This window comes from Lutra lutra, chromosome 8 (genome assembly GCF_902655055.1).
Source record: "Lutra lutra chromosome 8, mLutLut1.2, whole genome shotgun sequence".
Taxonomy (NCBI): Eukaryota; Metazoa; Chordata; class Mammalia; order Carnivora; family Mustelidae; genus Lutra; species Lutra lutra.
The window spans coordinates 43,121,748-43,128,929 of NC_062285.1; the positions used below are offsets into that span (position 1 = coordinate 43,121,748).

Below are 7,182 nucleotides of genomic sequence, written 5' to 3' on the forward strand. Positions count from 1 at the left end.
GAATTAGCAGATATTTAAAGGACAGTGATAATCAGAGAAACCCTGCTGCCTGATATTCTATTTAGAAGAACATAACCCCCGTCTTAAAAGATAAACTCTTCCCTCCCCGTTGACACAACTGGAGAGAGGTTTCCATGATCCGTGTGACACACAATCCTGTCATGATGAGCACACAAAGACAGGGATTTCAGAGCTTCTAGGGAAGGATCTGAAATCTCTCCTTAGGAAAATGTGGTCTTTCAACTGGACATCATTCTTCTGACAAAGACTAACTCTAGGGCTATGAAGTCTAGGGAAGCAAAGCAGTTCCTTCATTTTGTGAATGGATGTGGTTCCCATGTGGCGAACCACACATTCTGAGTATCTGTGTAGCAATCTACCTTCCTATTGATCTGGCTGGATAGTTTAGTAGTTTTGGTTCAACAGAGCTGCGGTAGAAGTGAAACTCCCCGAGAGTCCTTGTTTCTATACAGTATGTATAGAATGAGGCTTGGCCAATCCCCATCCAGATCCTCAACCCTCCTATTGTTCCCCAAGCTGTGACTTCATCACTCTGATCACCTGAGAGGTGAGAGAGCTGGGGCAGGGAATTCTGTGTACACTCTCAGATCTCAAATGGCGGAGGTTGAACCAGGGGCCAGTTTATTCCCAAATGGTGTTCCTTGGCTCTATGCCCTGTTTGCTATGCTTTTTGTATTTTTTCTCTTTGTCATGTTCTCTCCCTTTTTACTTGAGATAGACCAACATATAAAGAAATGTAAGTACCATGGAGGGCCTTGGTGCACGGGGGAATGAGAAGTATGAGTGTGTATGGCGGGAGGAAAAGTTATACATTATAAAGCGGGGAACAAGGAAACAATGTCTGCTCTTCTCTGATCTTCAAGGTCTTAATGAACCAGGGCTAGAGGATTTAGAAATAATAATCTTGGGGCACCTGGGTGGCTCAGTGCGTTGAGTCTCTGCCTTCAGGTCAGGTCATGATCTCAGGGTCCTAGCATCGAGCCCCGGGTCCGGCTCTCTCCTCAGCGGGGAGCCTGCTTCCCCCTCTCTCTACCTGCCTCTCTGCCTACCTGTGATCTCTATCTTTCTGTCAAATAAATAAAATCTTTAAAAAAAAAGAAATAATAATCTTATATATGATGGAAGTACCCAAGGGACATAGGTCAGGACTGGTCTGGACAGCCTGTTTGTGATACATCTGTGGAGTGTGGGGAGGTATCTAGGGCCCTGCCTGAGTTGAAGTAAGGCCCAGGCATAAGGATATAGGAAAGCCTGGGGGAATCTGGGGATATGTGAGGAATTTCCAGATGACGCTCTCTGACTCACCGTGCTTCATCTTAGTCTTGCTCAGATGCAGGTATTCTCTGCATAATGCTCTGCGTAAGAATAAAGAAAATGAGATAAAGATGGACCATCTGGGAAGCCCAGGTGAGTATTGTTTGCCTTTCACCTCTGGGCTTATTATGTCCATAAACTGGGCGGTTCTAGTTACTTCAATGTCCACGTGTTAGATGGCTGGGAACTCTCCAACCTAGTCTCCATGAGGCAGCTCCCTCACATTCTGTTTAGCTCAAGAATTCTGTCTTCTCTCCAGGGAGAACATTTTTCAAGTGGCAGTTTCGTTTTGAGCCCTCACTAACATCGTAATCTAAGGTCTCCTTAGATTGAAAAGGAGGTAGAAAATTCCTCCTTAGGTGGAAAAGTTTCTCTTTTCTCATCTATACTTAATGATGTTTCTCCTTTTATCAGGGCTCTCTCTCAAATGATTCAGGGACAAAGCTACCATTTTCTCATGCCCATGAAAAAAATTAGGTGACTCTTCTCCAGGCACTTGTTATAAAGCTGTTTTTGTGATAGGGATAAGTGCAGAAGGACTTTGTAGGGATAGAATCTTACCAACAGTCTGAAGAGACTGAAAGCCCATTGTTCTGGGGAACATTCTGACCACCAGGTGACCATAATCCCTGCAAATTGTGTACTTGCTTCTTCAGGCAAGGTTAGTTCTTTCCACCTTTGTGCTGTTCTGTGACTCCTTCTTGAAATTACAGAGAGATAACGCACCAGATTCTTGGTTTTTTGGTCCTTCAACTTAGACATCATTGAGTTCTTTGTGTCCGCCACATCACTCCCTCAATATGAATGTTTCATGTTAAACTTTTGTTTTCTTTCTGTTATGTAAGGTGAAAGCTGTGGGCTATTTGATGAGGATTGACTTTTATAGCTCATGTAACATATCCCATTATATAGTTATTATAACAATTATTACATAATAATACAACTATTATATAATATTATATATTATATATATATACTTCATATATAATATTATATATTATATGATTATATTATATAGCTTTCTGCACAGATATTTTGAGAATCAGGCCAAAGCACAAGAAAAGGTTGGTCACTGAGGAACAAACTTTTTGAGCTTAAAACATTTCTTATATACTTAAGAAACGGTAATCTCTTGTGACAAGTATTTCCCGGATAATAAGTCAAGAATCATATATATAGTCCTGTCCTGCCAGGATTTTTCTGAGTGTTTACTGATGTAGAGAAAATTTTATAATCTGCATCTCTTTCATTGTTCTGCTGTCCAAAATGGCAGTTACAATCTGCTGGGTCACAGGTATAATCAAATAATTTTCCTCTTGTTCCAGGCTGTCCTCTGGAGTCACCAAGGAGAGAAGTTCTGGGAAGGAAGGAAGATGGGATGGGAAGAGATCCCTCGCTACTTGTGAGGGTAGCAAGAGAGCCCAGGGGTTCTGAGGTTGAGATCTGTACCCCTGGACCATCCGTTTGAGAGTGGCTGAGGCTCTAAGGAATCACCTGTGACATCATATCCCAGACATGAGAGGGCTTCTTAGACCTCATTATGTATGTTTATATGAAAAAAAAGATAATAAATATTTTGAGACTCTCAGAAAAATCCTACATTACCAGGAATTTTTTTGTTGAATTTACAGCTTCATTCAGTTGCTTAAATTCAGTCCAAATCCCAAACAAATTTCCCACTTCCAGGTGAAATGCTAGGTGAATGACTTATGCTATCTTATTCTTCTAAAGCAACAGGTAGAGTCATTCTTTCAGGGGAAGAAAAGCTCATAGTGCCTATTAGACTAAGAAACATTTAATCCAGAACCATGACTGAATCCTTCCTCTAAATTCATCTGAATACTGTCAACATGTTCTGTCCAGATTGTTTTCTTATATAAGTGCCATGCTCCTTTCATATCTTATAGTACAATATAGATGCATAGGAAGGGATTGGTGTAGATTTTCTCTTTCTACCTAAAGCATCATGGCAGCCCCAAATTGCTTTATTATCAAATGAAACTATTTTTGTCTAAGTTCCCCCATATAATTTTTTCATTCTTACCTACTTATCTGCTCTTCCTCTCTGTTCTCTCTTTTTTTAAAGATTATATTTATTTATTTGACAGACAGAGATCACAAGTAGTCAGAGAGGCAGGCACAGAAAGAGGGAAGCAGGCTCCCCGCTGAACAGAGAGCCCGATGTAGGGCTCGATCCCAGGACTCTGGGATCATGACCTGAGCCGAAGGCAGAGGCCTTAACCCACTAAGCCACCAGGCGCCCCAGTCTCCTCTTTTAATAATGTTGGTCATAATGGGTCATTAAAGCATCCATGTGGAACCCTCTAGTTAGAGAGGTGTATAAGGGACTGTGGAGAGAGAGAGAAGGAGAAGGAGGAGGGAGGAGGAGGTGGAGGAAGGAGAGAGGGAGGGAGGAGTAGGGAGAAGGGAGGGAGAAGAGAGGGGAGGCAAAAGGAGGGGAGTGATATCCAAGTTGGAGACACTGGATAGGTTGTTTTGAGTTGAAAGGAATTCCTGTCGGTGGAAATGCGAAAGAATAGTCTGGCAGTGTCAGAACAGTTATGTGAGGGATTTCTACACTGGATAGGAAGTTAAAACTGTCTGGAAAAGTCCCTTCATTGTCTAATACTTATGATAACTTTTGATATAGAACTGTTAAATACCAATTCACTTGTCGATAAAATCGTATGGGTATCTATTAAGCAGCGATTCAGTTTGGTTTTTGGGTCTGCATCTGTTTCTTAGGAGGGGGAGTCTCTTGGTATGTTCTTTTTTTCTTCACAAATGCTCCTGCGGTTTCTAGGGGCACATTCTTTTTTCCCATTTTCCACTTTATTCTCTTTTTATATATTATTTATTAACATATTGATTTTTTTTTTTAAATATCCTGATTAAAAAAGTTTTAAATCATCTTTCTTGCCTTCATTTCTGGGCTTATGCATGTCTTTCCTATTTCTGATTATCTCCTACTGAGTGTAATTTCTTTCACTTTCTCTTTTTTTCTATCTGCCCAACAAATTTCTTGCAGATGTTTCCTCCTTCATGTTTCACTACCTTAGAGTAAGAGAATAAAACTCCAAGGCCCTATCGCTCTGCTCCCCCAAATGTAATCCTTCCCAGGGTTAAATGAGTTTAAGGAGACCCAGGGCTCTAAAATTAGACATCAAACAGAAAACCCTCTAGGTATTCAAAGCAGGAAGTGGCTTACTACAGGAAATTGTGTGCTTACAAAATCGTCAACATGAAGTTTCAAAAACCCCAGGAAACCACTGCTAAAGGTCACCCTGCTGCAAATACCAAGACTAGCAACTTTCAGGGCAAGTGGAAAGGCCCCTACAAAAGGAAATCTCCCATACGTGGGAGAACCTAGCCTGGTGGAACCCAGCCCAGATTCCACCTGTCCATTCTTGTGGGAAATGTAGTACTCAGTCTTCCAGCTCCTGCTGTTCAGAGAGAGTATAACCAGACGGTAGGAATGGGGAGGAATTGGTAGGAGGTCATGCAGCTGGGTTCCCTATCCAGGGCAAAAGAAGCTCTCTGCTTTATCTTCAGCAGAAAATGTAGTGCTTACATGACAATACTCTTCCTGGTCTTTTTCTGTTCTCCACGGGGATTCTTCAGGCTGCTGGGTCAGGAGGGCTTAACAATTGCCCAAGATGACATACCACCCTTTTGATATTAGTCCCAAGGAGCAAAACCATTGTCTTTCTCACCTTTCTAGAAGCACACCACGATTACAATAGCTTTCCATTTATTTTCCCCAATTCTTGGTTATTTAAACCTATATATCTTCATGTGCACTGCACCAAGTTCTAGTCTTAATATCCTTCCCAGGAAACTATTGCTCTTCCAAAATGTTCCCTATGTGGTGATAGGCCTTAAGTATTAACAGATATCCATTATCACTCAACCTCTGGGACTTAAATTGAGATTTAAGCTAGCCCAAGAGTTTTCTTCCTAAACAAAGGTTTTTACTTGCCTTGTATTTGTATAAACAAAGAGTTTATCATGGTTCATTTCCAAAGCCATAAGGAGTAATCTCTTCTGCTAAAGATACACTGGAATGATGCTTCCAGAATGTTGTTCACTCCTCAATTACCACTCCATTGAAAAAATAATCCTAAATATCAAATTAAAAAGAGGTTCCACTGAACTATTATTACTGTCTTTCTACATAATCTTTATATACATTTAAATGTCAACAACCCCACATTTTTCTCCTTTAGTATCTTAGATCATTATGCAACATTGTATTTATTTATTTTTAGAGAAGGAGAGAGATGGGGAGGGGCAGAGGGAAAGGGAGAGAGAGAATCTTAAGCCAGCTCCCCGCCAGGCTCAATCTCACAACCCTGAAATCAGGACTGAGCCAAAATCAAGAGTCGGACACCCAACCGACAGAGCCACCCAGGCTCCCCCCAAACATTGTTTTTAAATAGAAAGGCAAATATTTGTTTTTTAAATATCTAACTCATGATTATAAATGGTGATTTTCCCCCAAAATTTGTCTATAGGAGGGAACACAGACTTTATATGAAAAAGAATAAAAATATTGAAGAATTCTGCATCAGGATAAAAGGCCTTTTTGGAGGAGAAAGGGGTGCTGGAGTCACTGACTATCTTTAGGCCCAAGACACTTCTCCACCAACAGTGGTGGCCTTTTTGTCGAAAGCATTTAAAACAAAACAAAACACAGTAGATAACAATTTTTCTACTGGTTATTAGTTATAATAAGTAAAGTACAATCACTAATAGGTTGTTTTATTTCAGTTTCTAAACATGTATTTTTATGTCAATATATCTTTTAAAAATCTAGGTGAAGAAATCTTCAGTTTCTGAGAGTATTCTCAAAATAAAGCCAATGAAGCACGCAGGCATCTTATTTCTGTTTCCATCCCCTGTAATCAGGGAGCCACTCCGGCTCTCAGGAGAGCATCTCCTGTTAGTTCCATTTGTTTAATAGCTATTTTTCTTCTCTAATGTTCTATGAAGAATTCCTCAATTTTCTCAACCCATAATGATCCTTGCCTTCTCAGCCTGGGGTTTTAGTTCCTCAGCAGGGTGCGAAGCCCCCAGAGGGCAGTAATTAAGGCCCCATATTTCTTGTCCAAACCATCACTGGACACTGTTTCTGTGTAATAAGTTAAAACTTAGAGGAGGTAGGGCTTCAGAGAAATTCCATCTGTGAGCAAGGCCGCGTTCATGAAGCAGGTCCCTTGGTGCGATCCTTTGACTCTCTCCCCAGCGTTTCCAGAGCTGCTACCAAGCAGCAAGAGAACATATTCTGGTGATATTCAGAGCAACACCTCTGCCTAATATTCTGTTCAGTTCGGAAGAAAACATAATTCTCTCAGAAAATAAACAGTTCCCTCCCCTGATGTCTGTGACTGGGGAGATAACCTACAGTTGATGGGACACCCAGTCCTGACGGGAGTTAAGTACACTGAGACAGGGAATTCTGGAGCTTCTAGGGAAAGATACGGATTTTCTGTTCAGGAACAGTTGATCTTTCTTCCCCCTCCAACTTAGATATCTTATTCTCTAGATAGAGCTGGTCCTAAAGCTGAAGGGTCTGAGGCCACTCCCTTAATCTACAGACATGATTCCAATGCAGGAGCACATCCATTCTGAGAGTTTGTGTATGAGTCCCCTCTCCTCCTTGCTGTGTTTAAAGAGACGAGTCTTAGAGGGGCCACTGAGGCTTTGGCAGAGTGAAGCTATCTGATTTTCCTCAGTGTTCGGTTTTTGGAAGGCTTGGCCAATCCCCACTGAGACATTCATGACTCCATTGTTTCTGAAATTGTGACTTCATCACCCTGTCACTTAGGAGGTGACAGGGCTGGGACA

General features: G+C 41.2%; 1 long non-coding RNA gene across 1 annotated transcript; it reads left to right on the top strand.

The window, feature by feature from the left end:
- The first annotated feature begins 219 nt into the window (after positions 1–219).
- On the top strand, positions 220–2,917 carry LOC125107665 (uncharacterized). Its single transcript, XR_007129626.1, has 3 exons — positions 220–757; positions 1,342–1,428; positions 2,661–2,917. It is a non-coding gene; the product is annotated as an uncharacterized LOC125107665 (long non-coding RNA).
- The last annotated feature ends 4,265 nt before the right edge of the window (positions 2,918–7,182 follow it).